General features: G+C 44.6%; 1 long non-coding RNA gene across 2 annotated transcripts; it reads right to left on the reverse strand.

Annotated features, from left to right (window-relative positions):
- Positions 1–993: 993 nt before the first annotated feature.
- On the reverse strand, positions 994–9,351 carry LOC134732353 (uncharacterized). Of its 2 annotated transcripts, XR_010115413.1 has the most exons (4): positions 9,093–9,351; positions 7,080–7,508; positions 3,672–3,895; positions 994–1,054 (listed from the first exon to the last, which is right to left on the reverse strand). It is a non-coding gene; the product is annotated as an uncharacterized lncRNA (long non-coding RNA). The 2 variants fall into 2 exon arrangements; XR_010115412.1 differs by lacking the exon at positions 994–1,054 and having other exon boundaries at positions 3,436–3,895.
- Between the last annotated feature and the right edge of the window lie 7,945 nt (positions 9,352–17,296).

Here is a 17,296-nt window from a genome sequence, read left to right on the forward strand (position 1 = left end):
CCCTCAACATGCTCAGAACATGTACGTTAGCCTACAGCTGGGCAAACTCAGCTAACACAAAGCCTGTTTTATAGTAAAGTGTTGAATATCTCATGTAAGAGTATTGTGCCACATATCACTAGCCCAGGACAAGATCAAAATTCAAAATCCAAATGAAGTATGGTTTCTACTGAGTCCATATCGCTCTTGCACCATTGGAATGTGGAACCATTGTTAAGTCAGGATCATTTGTAATTCAACCAGTTTCTTCCGAGCACTCTATGTTGGTGCAGACATTCTGCAAATAGCCCAATATCTCAGTCAGCAAGTACCTTTTGTGTGCCTCTGGGTACTGAGCTTCGTGCTAAGTACTGACAGGGACCAAAAGAGACAATGAGACAGTAAATTACATTGGGGACTTTAAAGCAAGTTATGATATAATGACAACACAGAAGTTAGGGATGAAACTCTTACATGTGAAATAGAGATAAGCTAGTCAGAGTGAGGGAGTGTATGCTGGAAGTGGATTCCCTTAAAGTAAGGACACAACCTTTTCTCCTTCCTGCTGGTTCAGGTATGTGTGTGATGGTAAGAGGTGAGTTAACGATCTTGGACCCAGAGAGAACTCTATTTTGGGCATGGCAGGGCCACCCAACCAGCCCTGCACTGCTTACCTCCTCATAAACATGTGAAAGAGAAATATACTTCTAACTTGTTTAACACACTGCATTTTGGGGAGTCCTTACTCCAGCCAGCTAAACTATCCTAATTAATACAGGTGATCAATGGGGAAAGGAAGAGGGATTCATTAGTAACAAAAAAGGCCTTGTTTGGAAAAGATTAGTGTCTAGTGGAAGTAGAATTGTGAGCAAATAAGAACATTTTAAATATGCTATAACGAAACCATGATGTGCGTGTGGTGACCCATTTTAGCCATTTGGCATTTGTTCCTCTACTCGAGAAGCCTAGATATAAACCAAGGTCCTGTCACGCACGTCCGTGTGAAAAGACCACCAAACAGGCTTTGTGTGAGCAACAAGGCTGTTTATTTCACCTGGGTGCAGGCGGGCTGAGCCTGAAATGAGAATCAGAAAAGGGAGATAGGGATGGGGCCGTCTTATAAGATTTGGGCAGGTAAAGGAAAATTACAGTCAAAGGAGGTTGTTCTCTAGTGGGCAGGGGTGGCAGTCACAAGGTGCTCAGTCGGGGAGCTTTGAGCCAGGATGAGCCAGGAGAAGGAATTTCACAAAGTAAGGTCATCAGTTAAGGCAGGGACTGGCCATTTTCACTTCTTTTGTGGTGGAATGTCATCAGTTAAGGCAGGAACAGGCCATTGTCACTTCTTTTGTGATTCTTCACTTGCTTCGGGCCATCTGGACGTATGCATGCAGGTCACAGGGGATACGATGGCTTAGCTTGGGCTCAGAGGCCTGACATTCCTGCCTTCTTATATTAATAAGAAAAATAACATAAAATAGTATTGAAGTGTTGGGGCAGCAAAAATTTTTTGGAGGGTGGCATGGAGAGATAATGGGCAATGTTTCTCAGGGCTGCTTTGAGCGGGGTTAGGGGCAGTGTGGGAACCTAGAGTGGGAGAGGTCAAGTTGAAGGAGGATTTTATGGTAAGGGGTGATATTGTGGGGTTGTTAGAAGGGGCGTTTGTCTTATATAATGATTGGTGATGACCTGGATACAGTTTTGGATGAATTGAGAAACTAAATGGAAGATACAAGGTCTGAATAAAAGAAGGAGAAAAATAGGTATTAAAGGACTAAGAATTGGGAGGACCCAGGACACCCAATTAGAGAGTGCACAAGGGTGTTCAACGTAATTACTTGCATGGTTGGCAAGTTTTTGGGCTCTATCCTTGAGTTTTTTTATGTTGTCATACACCAGGCCAGATTGATTTAGGTAAAAACAACACTCTTCATTTAAGAAAATACACAGTCCTCCTTTTTCAGCAGTGAGTAAGTCAAGGCCATGGCAGTTTTGGAGGACAACTGCAGCTAAAGAGTCAACTTGGGCCTGGAGACTGATAAAGTTTGTGATATGTCTGTGATGCTAGCAGAGAAGTCATTAGAGAGGCTATGGAAGGTCGTGACAGAGGTTGAAATGTCTGCTATTCTAGTACTGAGAGCAATAATGGAGGCAGAAGGTCCTAAACCTTGGACAAGCAAGGGAATTAGTGAAATAACTCTTTTTTGTCATGTCGATGTCATGAGGGAAACAGGGAGCTCTTTGGTCCCATTTGCAAATTGAATTTTGGGAGTAAGGAAAACTAGTGTGCATGTGCCTGTCCAATTAGCAGGTAGACACATGTAGGTAGAGGATCCACAGAGGAAGAAGAGACCTTGTGCGAGGCAAAACTAGAAATGCAAAGTAAAAAGATGAGAAGGAGTGCTGAAAGGGGTGTCTTGTACCTAGACTCCTAGGGATCCAGCTAGGGCGGCAGCCATCAGAGGTTGCAATGGGGACTGATGGGGTAACTGCATAGAGGGGGAGGTTCAATTTTCATGGTGTATGAGCAAATGTTGAGTGTCTACAAGCAACCTTTCACTGTTATTTTTGGGGCTGGGTATAAGTAAACAAGAAGAGGGCCTGGGAGGAGAGTCTGGCGAGCAAGGGGAAGGTAGCCAAGGAAGGAGTGAAATACAGGGTAAGTGTCTTCCTAAGCAATAATTACTGCTAATGTTTTTAAGTTTGCCAGTATTGATAGAGGGCTTATCTGTAATACAGAGCTGGAAGGCTCCAATTGTTTCAGTGATGTGTGTAGTTGGGCTTGGAGATGAAGAGTGAAGGAACATCGAGAAGGTGAAAGGTTACCCAGGGGAATTCCAGTGGGTCTTTGCTGAGAGATACATAAAGGAGCGGTCACAGGAATAGTTGTGTTGTGAGGGGTCCAAATATGGGAGGAGTAGAGTTGATATAAAGAGAAAGGTTTTTTAAGTAAGTGCGGAGGAGGGTGGCAGCTTGCTGATGTGAAATGTCTGGGCAGGTCTTGCTGGACCTGTCTAGAAAGTAAATAAGTTCTTCAGGAGGGTAAAGGTGAGGGCTGTTAAAGAAAGTTCGGAGGTATAGGGAGACAGGAGATGTTGCCCAGTCTGTATGTAAGGTGGGGACAGCTGTGTAGGTGCTGGAAGAAAGGGAAATGGAAAGCCAGCAATTGTTAGCTAAGGAGGGATTAGAAATGGCTAGGAGAGAGTGGGTAAGGTTGATAGTGTGGTGGAGATAGCTGGGGAGAGGTAGAGGGTGGCATAAGAATGGGAATGAGTATAAGACTGAGTATGAAAGTAAACAATAGAACTTCATCAGGGTGAAAGTATTGGAGGGTCCCCTGCCAGCAAAGATCATCTATCCACTCTAAGAGGGAGTTAAGAGTGGCAGTTTGGGGATAGCACCAAGAGATATCAGCTGTGATGGCTTGGAGAAACAGTGTAAACTGGCAGTGTAAACAAGAATAGGGCATTTATAAGTAGTTGAGAATGGTGAATAGGAGTATGACTAGACAGAAGATAGTAGGGATGACTAGTTTTTGGGGCTCAGTCCAAGTAGTGGGGGCGACTTCATAAAGCTCTGTTGCAAAAAGTAAGGTAAAGACAAACAGACCTAATAGAATGAAGGGATGTATTAGGCTCATAAGTGTTATTATTGTTCTTCAGAAATGTGAGTTTAAGGGAAGTAGGGGAGAGTACTTGCGACTTCCAGGAGGAAGAGGAGGGATTAGGCTGGCTGTCCAATGGACACAGCTTTATTCTGGAATGGTGTACCCAGTGAGGAGGATCCTGCAGGTGGACAGCAGTTGAGGTACTATAGATGACTAAGTAGGTTCCGGTCCATTGAGGTTGTAGAGTTTGAGGGGTCAGATTCTTAACAAGAACTGATCATCCAGCGAGGGTGTCTTCATATGGCTGAGAATCTGGAGTAGGCAAGAGAAGATTAGCTGCCCGGCGAATTTCTTGTCTAGCCTACTGGAGGACTGGAAGATAGTCACCTAGAGGGCTGGTGTCTGGGATGAGATTGGAGCTGAGAAAGAATGTGCATCCATATAAAAGTTCAAATGAACTGTACCCCGTAGCATCTTGAGGACAGACTCTAATTCTGAAAAGGGCAAGAGGTAAAAGTACCGTCCAGTCCTTTTTAAGTTGGAGGCTGAGCTTGGTGAGGTGTGTCTTTAAAAGACCATTAGTCCATTCCACCTTTCCTGAAGATTGAGGATGATAAGGGATATGAAGGTTCCACTGAATACCAAGAGCCTGAGAAACTGCTTGGGTGATTTGACTAGTAAAGGCCAGTCCATTATCAGACTGTATAGAGGTGGGAAGGCCAAACTGAGGAATTATGTCTGACAGAAGGGAAGAAATGACCACGGTGGCCTACTCAGACCCTGTGAGAAAGGCCCCTACCCATCCAGTGAAAGTGTCTACCCAGACCAAGAGGTATTTTAGTTTTCTGACTTGGGGCATGTGAGTAAAGTCAATTTGCCAGTCCTGGGCAGGGGCAAATCTCCAAGCTTGATGTGTAGGAAAGGGAGGGGGCCTGAACAATCCCTGAGGGGTGGTAGAATAGCAGATGGAACATTAAGAAGTGATTTCCTTGAGGATAGATTTCCACGATGGAAAGGAAATGAGAGGTTCTAAGAGACAGGCTAGCAGCTTGTAACCTACATGGAAGAGGTTATGAAATGATGACAGAACAGAATAGGCCTGTGAGGCTGGAAGGAGATATTTTCCTTGGTCTAAGAACCATTTGCCTTCTGTGGGAAGAGATTGATAGGTGGAAGTTTCAGTGGGAGAGTAGGTGGGAGTGACCGATGAGAAGGAGAAAAACTGGCCGTGAGGGATAGAAGTTGGAATGCTCGCTGCTTCTTTAGCCACCTTATCAGCATAAGCATTGCCTAGAGCAATGGGATCTGATGCCTTTTGATGGCCCCTGCAGTGAATGACTCCAGATTCCTTTGGAAGTAAAGCGGCCTTGAGAAGAGTTTTTATTAAAGAGGCATTAATGTTAGAGGACCCTTGTGTAGTGAGGAAACCTTTCTACCCATACAACAGCATGGTGGTGCAGGATATGGAAGGCATATTTAGAGTCAGTATAAATATTGACATGTAGTCCTTTTGCAAGAGTGAAAGCCAGAGTTAAGGCAATGAGTTCGGCTTGCTGAGAGGTACTGCAGAGGGGCAGAGCGGTAGCCTCAATGATAGATATGGAAGATACCATAGAATAGCCTGCCTTTGCTGGTGCGTGACGATTAGGCCTGGTAGAACTGCCATCAATAAACCAAACATGATCAGGATGAGGAACGGGAAAGAAGGAAATATGGAGAAATGGGATGAATGTCAGGTGGATCAGAGAGATACAGTCATGGGGGTTAAGTGTGGTATCTGGAATAATGTGGGAGGCCAGATTGAAGTCCAGGCCAGGAACAATGGTAATTGTGGGAGACTCAACAAAGAGTGAGTATAGCTGAAGGAGCCGGGGAGCAGAAAGTATATGCATCAGGTGTGAGGAAGAAAATTGATTTTGGAACTTATGAGAGCCGTAGAGAGTGAGTTGAGCATAGTTTGTGATTTTGAGGGCCTCTAAAAGTGTTAGGGCGGCAGCAGCTGCTGCATGGAGACATGATGGCCAGCCTAAAACAGTAAGGTCAAGTTGTTTGGACAAAAAGGCTAAAGGACACAGTCACAGTCCTTGTGTAAGAATTCTGACTGCACAGCCCTGTGCTTTGGCTGTGTGTAATGAAAAGGGTTGGGATGAGTCAGGGAGAGCTAGGGTGGGGGCAGTCTCTAAAGCTGTCTTCAAGGAATGGAAAGAGGAGTGGGGAAAGGATTTAGGCTCTATGGGGTGAGATAGGTTTCCTTTTGTGAGTTTATATAATGGTTTTGTTAGGATGGCAAAACCAGGTATCCAAACGCAAAAGTATCCAATCATGCCTAGGAAGGAAAGGAGTTGTTGTTTTGTAGAAGGTGTTGGGGTTTGAGAGATCAGTCAGACACAATCGGCAGAGAGAGCACGTGTATTTTTATGAAGAATTATGCCAAGGTAGGTAATGGATGGAGAAAAAATTTAAGCTTTGGAGGGCAATATCCGATATCCCTTGGAGAATAAATGTTGAGGGAGCAGGAGGGAGCAGGAGGAGAAGATTCAAAGGAGGGGCTACAAAGTAGAAGGTCATAATATATTGAATAAGGTGAGAAGTGGAGGGGTGGAAAGAAATTAAATCATGAGAAAGAGCTTGGCTGAAGTAATGAGGACTGTCCCTGAAACCTTGGGGCAGCACAGCCCAGGTAAGCTGCTGGGACTGATGGGTGTCAGGGTCAGTCCAGGTAAAAGCAAAGAAAGGCTGCAATGAGGGATGCAGGGGAATAGTGAAAAAAGCATCTTTAAGATCAGGAATGGAATAGTGAGTTGTGGAGGAAGGTATTGAGGACAAAAGAGTGTATGGTTTGGGCACTACAGGGTGGATAGGCAAAACAATTTGGTTGATAAAGCACAGATCCTGAACTAACCCGTAAGACTTATCTGGTTTTTGCACAGGTAAAATGGGGGAATTGTAAGGAGAGTTTATAGGTTTTAGAAGCCCATGCTGTAGCAGGTGAGTGATAACAGGATTTAATCCTTTTAAAGCGTCCTGCAGGATGGGATACTGGGGTTGAGCGGGGTAAGGGTGATTAGGTTTTAAGGGGATAGTAATGGGCATGTGATCAGTTGCCAGGGAGGGAGTAGAGGTGTCCCATATTTGTGGGTTAAGGTGGGGGCATACGAGAGGAAGATGTAAAGGAGGCTTTGGGTTGGGAAGAAGGGTGGCAATGAGATGCGGCTGTAGTCCAGGAATAGTCAGGGAAGCAGACAATTTGGTTAAAATGTCTCTGCCTAATAAGGGAACTGGGCAGGTGGGTACAACTAAAAAGGAGTGCATAAAAGAATGTTGTCCAAGTTGGCACCAGGGTGGGGGAGTTTTAAGACGTTTTGAAGCTTGGCCATCAATACCCACAATAGTTATGGGGCAAGGGAAACAGTCCCTTTAAAAGAAGATAATGTGGAGTGGTAGCCCCCATATCGATTAAACAGGGGACGGACTTACCCTCCACTGTAAGAGTTACCTGAAGCTTGGCATCCATGATAGTCCAGGGGGCTTCTGAGGCAATCAGGCAGTGTCAGTCTTCAGCTGCTAAGCCAAGGAGATCTGGGAAGGAGTCAGCCAAGGAACGCTGGGTTTGGGCTCCAGGGGCTTCAGGAGCAGCGGCAATGCGAGTCAGACAGTCCGACCTCCAGTGGGGGCCCGTACAGACAGGACACGGCTTAAGAGGAATCCCGGGCTGCAGGCATTCTGAGGCCCAGTGGCCAGGATTTTGGCATTTGAAGCATGATCCACGAGGAGGTTTTGAAGGAGCCCCTGGAAGCTGTGGCTTGGATGTTCTGAAGTTTTTGTATGCTGGAGACATGGTTGTGGGTTGTCTTACAGTGGAGGCAAGTAGCTGTAACTCAGAGATGCGTTGTCATTTGGCTGCCTCTTCTCTATTATTGTACACCTTGAAGGCAAGGTTAATTAAGTCCTGTTGTGGGGTTTGAGGGCCAGAATCTAAATTTGGAGTTTTTTCCTAATGTCAGGAGTGGATTGGGTGATAAAATGCTTATTAAGAATAAGGTGGCCTTCAGGCCCCTCTGGGTCTAGGACTGTAAAATGTCTAAGGGTTGCTGCTAAGCGGGCCATGAGCTGGGCTGGGTTTTCGTCTTTACCTTGGGTAGTTTCTTTAAGCTTGTCATAATTAACAGCTTTGTAAGCTGCCTTTTTAAGCCCTTCAACAAGGCAGGAAATCATGTAATCTCGCCTAGCTATACCTGGGGAATCTGCCTGATAGTTCCATTGGGGATCCTCTTGGGGAACTGCTCTAATGCCTTCTTGGAAGTCTGGCTCATGGAGCCAGCAGTTGTCAGCATGAGATTGGGCTAGAGAAAAAATTCTTTCCTGTTCATCTGGGGAGAGGGTAGAAGTCAGGATGACATGTAAGTCACTCCAGGTTAAACTGTGGGACAGTTAGATATTGGAATTCCTGTATCTATTTAGTGGGGTCTGATGAGAAAGAGCCTAAACACTGACTGATCTGAGAGAGGTCTGATAGAGAAAAAGGCACATGTACCCTGACTATGCCTTCAGCTCCAGCCACCTCTCTAAGAGGAAATTACTGGGCAGGTGGGGAAGAGCTTGTCACAGAACCAAACTGTAAGCCGGACCGGGTGTGAGGAGGGGAGGTGATAGAAGGATTATAGAGTGGAGGAGCAGAGGCTGAGGAAGAATTGGGACCTAGCTCAGCCTGGCGATGAGCAGCCTGGGGAGGAAGGGAGAGGTCAGATGGGTCTGTAGAAAAGGAAGATTGGAAAGACTCAGCGACGCTTCAGGTTGGGACTGAGGGGATAGGCAGGAGGGAAAGAAAGAGGATTCAGGAGGAATCACATTGGGAACAGAGACTAGGGAGGGAACGAAGTGTGAAAAATGCCTGGATGTAAGGCACCTCAGACCATTTGCCCATTTTTTGACAAAAATTATCTAGGTCTTGTAGGATGGAGAAATCGAAAGTGCCATTTTCTGGCCATTTAGAGCCATTGTCAAGTTTGTACTGGGGCCAAGCACTGTTGAAGAAGAAAATAAGGCATTTAGGTTTTAGGTCAGGTGTGAGTTGAAGAGGTTTTAGGTTTTTAAGAACACAGGCTAAGGGAGAAGAGGGAGGAATAGAGGGTGGAAGGTTGCCCATAGTAAAGGAGGTAAGTTTAAAGAGAAAGGTAGAGACATGGAGAAGGGGGTGGGTGAGCAGCCAAAGCAGGCGTCCCCACAATTGACTTGCCACCAAGGTAATGTGGGTGAATGATCAAGGCAGGCGTCCCCGCAGTGGTTAGACACCAAGGGAAGGCTGTCTTCCCGAGTCCCTGACCAGCGTGGAGTTTTGGGTCCACAGATAAAATGTGTCTCCTTTGTCTCTACTAGAGAGGACAAAGAACTGGAATTGGAAGGACAGGGAGATTGAAGGGTAGCAAGAGAGGGAGATTGAAGGGTAGCAAGGGAGGGAGATTGAAGGGTAGCAAGAGAGGCTGGAGAAGTGAGTGAAAAGGCCATTTACCTGATTTGAAATTGGTGAGATGTTCCTTGGGCTGGTTGGTCTGTGGACCCAAGGTCGTAGGTGGGTTTCCTCATGGAGTGAGGGCGAGGACAGGCGCCTGGTCTCCCAAAGGAGTCCTCCTGTCCTGGGTCTTTGGCACCAGTTGTCACACGCATCCGTGTGAAGAGACCACCAAACAGGCTTTGTGTGAGCAACAAGGCTGTTTATTTCACCTGGGTGCAGGCCAGCTGAGCCTGAAAAGAGAGTCAGTGAAGGGAGATAGGGGTGGGGCCATCTTATAAGATTTGGGTAGGTAGACGAAAATTACAGTCAAAGGGGGTTGTTCTCTGGCGGGCAGGGTTGGGGGTCACAAGGCGCTCAGTGGGGGAGCTTTTGAGCCAGGATGAGCCAGGAGAAGGAATTTCACAAGGTAATATCATCAGTTAAGGCAGGGAGCAGCCATTTTCACTTCTTTTGGGGTGGAATGTCATCAGTTAAGGCAGGAACAGGCAATTTTCACTTGTTTTGTGATTCTTCATTTGCTTCAGGCCATCTGGATGTATATGCGCAGGTCACAGGGGATACGATGGCTTAACTTGGGCTCAGAGGCCTGACAGGTCCCACATGGCCCAGTCTTATCTGAGCATTAGATTTAAAGAAACACTTTGGGCTTGGCATATATTAAAAGTAATTTCAGCCTTCCCTTTCCTCCTCAAAGAAATATTTTAAATGACTCAACTTATTCTGCACAACAACAATTTTATAAATTTCCTTTCTTCTCAAGTTTTCCTGCCCCCTGAGTTGCTCCAGGGTTTCTCACTCCCTAAGTCTTTCACTGTAATGTCCTATGACTGGCTCTCTCAGAAACCAGGCCTAGTGGGTTTTCTCTTTCCTCCTCCTTCTGTGTCTCATAGTCCTGTGGTTGGTACTGAGACTTCCTCTTCTCTAATCAAACTGTGTCAAGCAGATTTGGATGGTAAAAAGCTTTGGAAGAGCCAACAGGATAACTTCTTATAGGCAAAATTCTCTACTTCTTTACCCTAGCTTTTGAGAATCTGTAGATCGTTTTGCAGAGGAGACTCTTAAGGCGTTTATACTCTAAAGGGAAGTCGACTCGTACAGAAGCCTTTTCAAGATTAACAATTAAAACAATTAAAATCGTGATTATGTATTGGAAAAGAGGTCACTCATGGAGGACAGGGACCTGTGCTCATGAGGACCGAGTGAGCAGAGCTTACTCCCGGGACTGCAATGGCCGAAGTTACAGCACAGTCACTCTTGGCCTAAGTGGCTCTCTGTTTACTCTAAGTCTGTCCTACTTGATAGTTGGTCACTGTTGGATACCTCTGCCTTGACCCAATTGCCTAGTCAGTAGCCAAATGACCCAGTGCATTTAACACTCTGATTGGCCAGAATCAAACATTGTCTCTTTGGCGATTGAAAATGGCCTCACTAATCTGTGCTTCCATGTTCATTGCAGTGTTATTCACAATGGTCAAGAATGGAAACAACCTAAGAGTCCATTGACAGGTGTATGAGTAAAGAAATTGTAATTAGATATATAATCATACCACATATATATATATATATATATATATGCACTATATATATATACAGACACACAGACACACACACACACAATGGAATACTAAGGAGGTCCTGCCATTTGTTGCAACATGGATGAAACTGCAGGACCTCATGCTAAGTGAAACAAGCCAGGCACAGGAAGAAAAACACTGCATGATCTCACTTAAATGTAGAATGAATGAAAGTTGAAAGCACAGAAGCAGAGAGTAGAAGGGTGTTACCAGGAGCCAGGGGGTGAGGGGAAATGGGGAGATATTGGTCACAGGGTGCATACTTGCAGTTATGAATGATTTTAGAGACCTAATGTACAGCATGGTGACCATAGTTGACAATCATATATTGAATACCAGAAATATGCTAAGAGAATAGGTCTCAAGTATTCTTGTTGCCAGAAAGGGGTCCACATCTAGACCCCAAGAGAGGGTTCTTGGGCCTCACACTTGGAAGAATTCAGGGCGAGTCCATAAAGTGACAGCAAGTTTATTAAGAAAGTAAAGGAATAAAAGAAAAACTACTCTGGCCGGGCACAGTGGTCCACGCCCAGCACTTTGAAAGCCTGAGGTGGGTGGATCACATAAGGCCAGGAGTTTGAGACCAGTCTGGCCAATATGGCAAAACTCCATTTCTACTAAAAATACAAAAATTAGCCAGATGTGGTGCAGGTGCCTGTAATCCCAGCTACTCAGGTGGCTGAAGCAGGAGAATCACTTCAACCCGAGAGGCAGAGGCTGCAGTGAGCCGAGATCACACCACTGCACTCCAGCCTGGGTGACAGAGCAATGCTCTGTCTCAGAAAAAAAAAAAAAAAAGAAGAATGGCTACTCCATAGGCAGAGCAGCAGCATGGGCTGCTCACCTGAGTATACTTACAGTTATTTCTTGATTACATACCAAACAAGCGTTGGATTATTCATGAGTTTTCTGGGAAAGAGGTGGGCAATTCCCAGAACTGAGAGTTCCTCCCCTTTTTAGACCATATAGGGTAATTTCTAGACATTGCCATGACATTTGTAAACTGTCTTGGCACTGGTGGGAGTGTCTTTTAATATGCTAATAAATTAAAATTAGAGCATAATGAGCAGTGAGGACAGCCAGAGGTCACTCTCATCACCATCTTAGTTTTGGTGGGTTTTGGCCAGCTTCTTTACTGCTTGCTGTTCTATCAGCAAGGTCTTTGTGATCTGTATCTTATGCCAACCTCCTGTCTCATCCTGTGACTAAGAACACCTAACCTCCTGGGAATGCAACCCAGTAGGTCTCAGCCTTATTTTATCCAGTCCCTACTCAAGGTAGAGTTGCTCTAGTTCAAACGTTGCTGACATTCTCATCACACACACAAAAGTAACTATGTGAGATGATACACATTCATTGTGGTAATCATTTCACAATGTACACACCAACACACTGAAGAAAGAAAAGACTGGAACTAAAATACTATGGTTTTCTCTGGGTGGTAGGATTATAAACAATTTTTAATTATTTCTTTTTATATACATTCTCCAATTTTTGTGCAATGAAATCTTTTTTCTTCTAATTAATGGTACCATTCCATGATATTATTTCAGTTCATTTTTGTTCACTTTTGTTCATTTTGCTTTGAAAGAGGAAAAGCATTGAGGACCAACAGATGGGTCTCCATGGAAGCCAGTATGCCACACTTTGCAGGGGACATTGGAGGAGGGAGAAGCCACCCCAGAAATGTTCAGTAAGGATTTGGGGAATATGTACAAATATTTGACTTAGGGTCTAGAATGAACACTTCTACCATTGTCTTGTGGGCTCTTTATCTAGGCTTATAGTCATTTTCTCATATGAAATCTTTCAAAAGAAAAATTACCTTAAGATAATCGTAAAGATTTCAAGTCATCATCTGTGTGGGCTGTTTATTTTCTCACCTGAAGTGATAATTGCCTCTTTGTGACATCATAATTGCTTGCTGGAGAACTGATTATCATGTCACCAACAGAAGATTAAGCCTTCAGGTAAGGGGAAACTGCAGGAGTAGATGAGCCCCCAGGAAACCAGGATTCAATTTTCATGCAAATGTCAAAGTTAATAAAGGCAAAGGGAGGAAAGGTTGGCCATTTGACTTTCATAGCATCTCTGTTACTCTCACCAAATGGGTTCACAGTATTTTCTATGAGCTGCAAGTGTGCCTTTAATTTTCTCCAACCTAACCCCGACATACTGTCTGCTGATTAATTCCACGATAGAACACACACACATCACATTTCTTTCCTGCTGGGTGGGCCAAGGACAGACTGGTGCTAGATGCAGCTGGGGGATGGGAAAGCAGTGTGAAGTAAGCTTGAGGAAGTCGTGAATCTTTGACTCACATTCAGTGTTTAAACATAAAATACAGCCAGCTATATTTAATTGAACTGGTGCCTTTCCTAGACAGAAAGAGAGCTTAAAGTGTTTCCCTACTGAAAGCAATTTTACTAATTTTATTTATTTATTTTTGTATTATGAAGTACACCACCTATTTTCTCCCTCCTTGGTGTTTATTTATGTTAAAATCATTGCATATAAGGTAAAACCTCAAATAATGAAAGACCCAAGGAGTAGGCTATAGATTATAATTAACAAAATATGCTGGTTAACAGAAGATTAAAATGGAAAGACTTGTTTTTATCTTCATCTTGAAAATAAAACCATTTACAAATGCAAGTTCTGGATAGATGGGCTGAGTTAATTGACATTTTTTTTTTTTTTTTTGCATCTGTCCTTTAGATTAGGCCTAAGGTATTGTTTTCCACTTAAAAGGTCAGACCTTAACAACTGCAGGAAAGGCCTGTCGATTGCGACTATTACCTCACCATGGAAGGAGCGGGATCAAATGACGCTGGCTTATGCCAAGCTTTCATTTTTGAGATCGTAGGTTTCCTGTTAATCATATTTTCTTTCCTCAATCCTTTGAGCTTTTTCAGAAGGTAATTTCACCATTGCCGTTTCTATAACCCCTAACTCAAAATAGGCTAGATTCACGATGTGGCAACACACAACTCCAAATCTCAATGGCTTAGCACTAAAAGCTTATTTCTTGCTCCCCCAAAGCCCTTTATCCTCCACAGGCAGCTGTTGACTATGTGAGTCTTCAGACTTTTGTCAAACCCATAGCTCTGTCATCTTTATATGACGAGGCCACCACCCTTCACACCAAACGGAAGGCAAGAGATTGAAGAACTGCACACGGGCTCCCCACTGCCATGGCTGGAAAGTAATCCACTTATTCCTCCTGCTCATGTTGTAGGAGTTTTCCTCAGTTCAGCTAAAGATGGGGTCCTTGTCACATGACCATGAAAAATTAAGCTCGTGGACAATTTGAAGGGTGAGAAAAATGGGATTTACTGGGCAAAAAGGTAAACAGGAACTCTCAGCTGAGCGAGAGTCCTGCTAGTACATGCTTCCTGCCTGGCAGATTAAATTCCAGGTTCCACCCAGGAAGAGGAGGAGCCAGGCTCTTCCCCACTGCAAATGGAAGAACTTCTGTGGCTCCACCCCAGTGCACATTACCAGTGTGCAGGCTGGTTGGAGTTATTCCGGGAACTCCTTTGCACTTGGCTGTCTCATTCACATATCTTTGGCCAGATGTAGTCATGTGGTCCCAGCCAGCTACAAAGGACTGGTAAGTGTAGTTTTACATGTTCCCATCAAGGAAGAATATAAAACAGACTTGGTGAACATATAGCATCGTCTCTTCTCTATCAGTCTTTTAAAACACTAAGTGAAAAGAAGTAAATGACTTTTTATTGAGAGGTGTGGGAGCTTATGAACGGATGCACTCTATGGAACAAAGGGCAAGGTGTGGTCTTCAGACAACTGTCTAAAGTCATATGTATGCACCCCAGATCTATACAACCTGTACCTCTGGAGTGGGAGCCTAGGAATCTGCATCTTACTAACCTCTCCGTGTAAGTGTTCTGCATTAAACTTTGAGAAATAAATCAGATGCTCCTGGAAAAAAAAAGTAGGGGCAGAGTTCCACTGCCACAGAGGTTTCAAAACACTGAATTCTGTGTTGCCCACTTGGTTATTCACAACATGCTTTAATATGTAAAAGACTCTGACCAAGAGCCTTTAGAGGGTCTTCCAATCGTGGCAGCGTGAAGAGGTCAGCAATCCTTGTCTGTACGAATGCATATAATACTGCACAGGATTGTCTGAAATAACACCCTTAGGGTACTAAAAGTCAAACAAAGATGGACAATGAGTAAAGACTCATTTTTTTTTTTTTTTTGAGACAGAGTCTCACTCTGTCACCCAGGCTAGAAGGCAGTGGCACAGCCTCGGCTCACTGCAACCTCTGCCTCCCGGGTTCAAGCAATTCTCCTGCCTCAGCCTCCTGAGTAGTTGGGATTACAGGCACATGCCCATGCCCAGCAAATTTTCTGTATTTTAATAGAAATGGGGTTTCACCCATGTTGGCCACGCTGGCCTCAAAATCCTGACCTCAGATGATCCACCCACTTTGCCCTCCCAAAGTGCTGGGATTACAGGGAGGAGCCACCCCACCAGGCCTGAAGACACATTCTTAATAAAATTGCTAGAGCTTGTGTAAGAGTCTGTGGCCTTGTTGCCTGGGGCTGCTTCCCTACCCCCTTGTCCATAGCTTTGTTAGCAAAAGTGGTAGTTTGACCACAGTTGTGATGGTTGCAAAAATCAGCAGCTTTATTGCCAGAATAAATATTCCTTTTGGGGGCTGGAGTTGGGGTGAAAACTCCCTATGACTTTGTTGGCAAAGAGTGATGAACTTGATTGAGAAAGAAGAAGGTGAAAAAGATTCTCTCCTTCACCAAACTTTAGCTCCTCTGTGCCTCATTTAACCCTCACTGTTGGGCCTTCGCTTCATGCCTACACAGCTCAATTTTAATGAGAAGCCTACTAAGTCATTTTAGCAAGAATCCCCCACCTCAATATCTGATCACTGTCAATATCTGATCAAATTCCTCATCCTGAGGCAGGAGAATAGGTCTGGAGGCAAGGAACCTAAGGCTGTTTCATGCTAACTTCCTTGAACTAAATTGAAAGGAAAATCCCTAGCTTTCCAAATTAAGTAACAAAAGGTCCAGAGGCTACTCCCTTTCACCTTTCCTGTGAGGCAGATGGGAAATTTACTGTCTGCCACAAATCAGACTGATTGTGGGTGGAGTTTTGGTTTGCAATTTTGTAACTTCACCCTAGCCTCTGATTGGTTGCTTTTTGCAACCAATCAGATGTTTGCAGAGGAGTGTGACCTTTGTAATTCACTTCAGCCTCTGGTTGGCTGCTTTTTGCAACTGGTCAGACTGATTGCAGGCCACCACTTCACTTACATGTGGTGAGCATGAAGTGGCCAATAGGAAACTTCTAGGGGGTGTTTGGACCCAAGAAGATTCTGTATGCAGGCCCTTGAGCCACTGCTAAGGGTCTGCTCCCACACTGTGGAGTGTACTTTCATTTTCAATAAACCCCTGCTTTTGTTCTTTTGTTGCTTCATTCTTTCTTTGCTTTGCTGGGAGTTTTGTCCAATTCTTTGTTAAAAATGCCAAGAACCTGGACAAGTTTCAGTCATGACCCTCTACCAGTGACAATCCCATGTCATCTCTTAAATGATGCCTGATCCCTATGGCCTGCTGTATTAATCTGTTCTCACACTGCTAATAAAGACATACCCAAGACTGGGAAATTTATAAAGGAAAGTGGTTTAATTGACTCACAGTTCCACATGGCTTGGGAGGTCTCACAGTTATGGTGGAAGCGAAAGAGGAGCAAAGGCACATCTTTCATGGTGGTAGGCAAAAGAGCATGTGCAGGTGAACTCCCCTTTATAAAACCATCAGACCTTGTGAGACTTATTCATTATCATGAGAACAACATGGGAAAGACCTGCCCTCGTGATTCAATTACTTCCCACTGGGTCCCTCTCACAACACATGAGAATTGTGAGAGCTACAATTCAAGATGAGATTTGGGTGGGTGGGGACACAGTCAAACTATATAATTCTGCCCCTGCCCCTTCCTAAATTTCATGTCCTCACATTTAAAAACCAATCATGCCTTCCCAACAGTCCCCCAAAGTCTTTACTCATTTCAGCATTAACTCAAAAGTCCACAATCCAAAGTATCATCCGAGACAAGGCTAGTCCCTTCCACCTATGGGCCTGTAAAATCAAAAAACAAGTTAGTTACTTCCTAGATATAATGAGGGTAAAGGCATTGGGTAAATAGACCCATTCCAAATGGGAGAAAGTGGCTAAAATGAAGGGGCTACAGGATCAATGCAAGTCTGAAATCCAGAAGGACAGCCACATCTTAAAGCTCTGAAATGATCTCCTGTGACTTCATGTCTCACATCCCAGTCATGCTGATGCAAGAGGTGGGCTCCCTTGGCCTCAGGTAGCTCTGCCCCTGTGGCTTTGCATGGTACAGCCTCCCTCCAGGCTGCTTTCACTGGCTGGTGTTGAGTGTCTGCAGCTTTTCTAGGAGCATGGTACAAGCTGTTGGTGAATCCACCATTCTGGGGTCTGGAGGATGGTGGCCCTCTTCTCACAGCTCCACTAGTTAGCTCCCCAGTAGGGACTCTGTGTGGGGGCTTCAACCCCACATTTCCCTTCTGCACTGCCCTAGCAGAGGTTCTCCATGAGGGCCCCGCCCCTG

The sequence above is a fragment of the Symphalangus syndactylus genome, chromosome 14 (genome assembly GCF_028878055.3).
Source record: "Symphalangus syndactylus isolate Jambi chromosome 14, NHGRI_mSymSyn1-v2.1_pri, whole genome shotgun sequence".
Classification (NCBI taxonomy): domain Eukaryota; kingdom Metazoa; phylum Chordata; class Mammalia; order Primates; family Hylobatidae; genus Symphalangus; species Symphalangus syndactylus.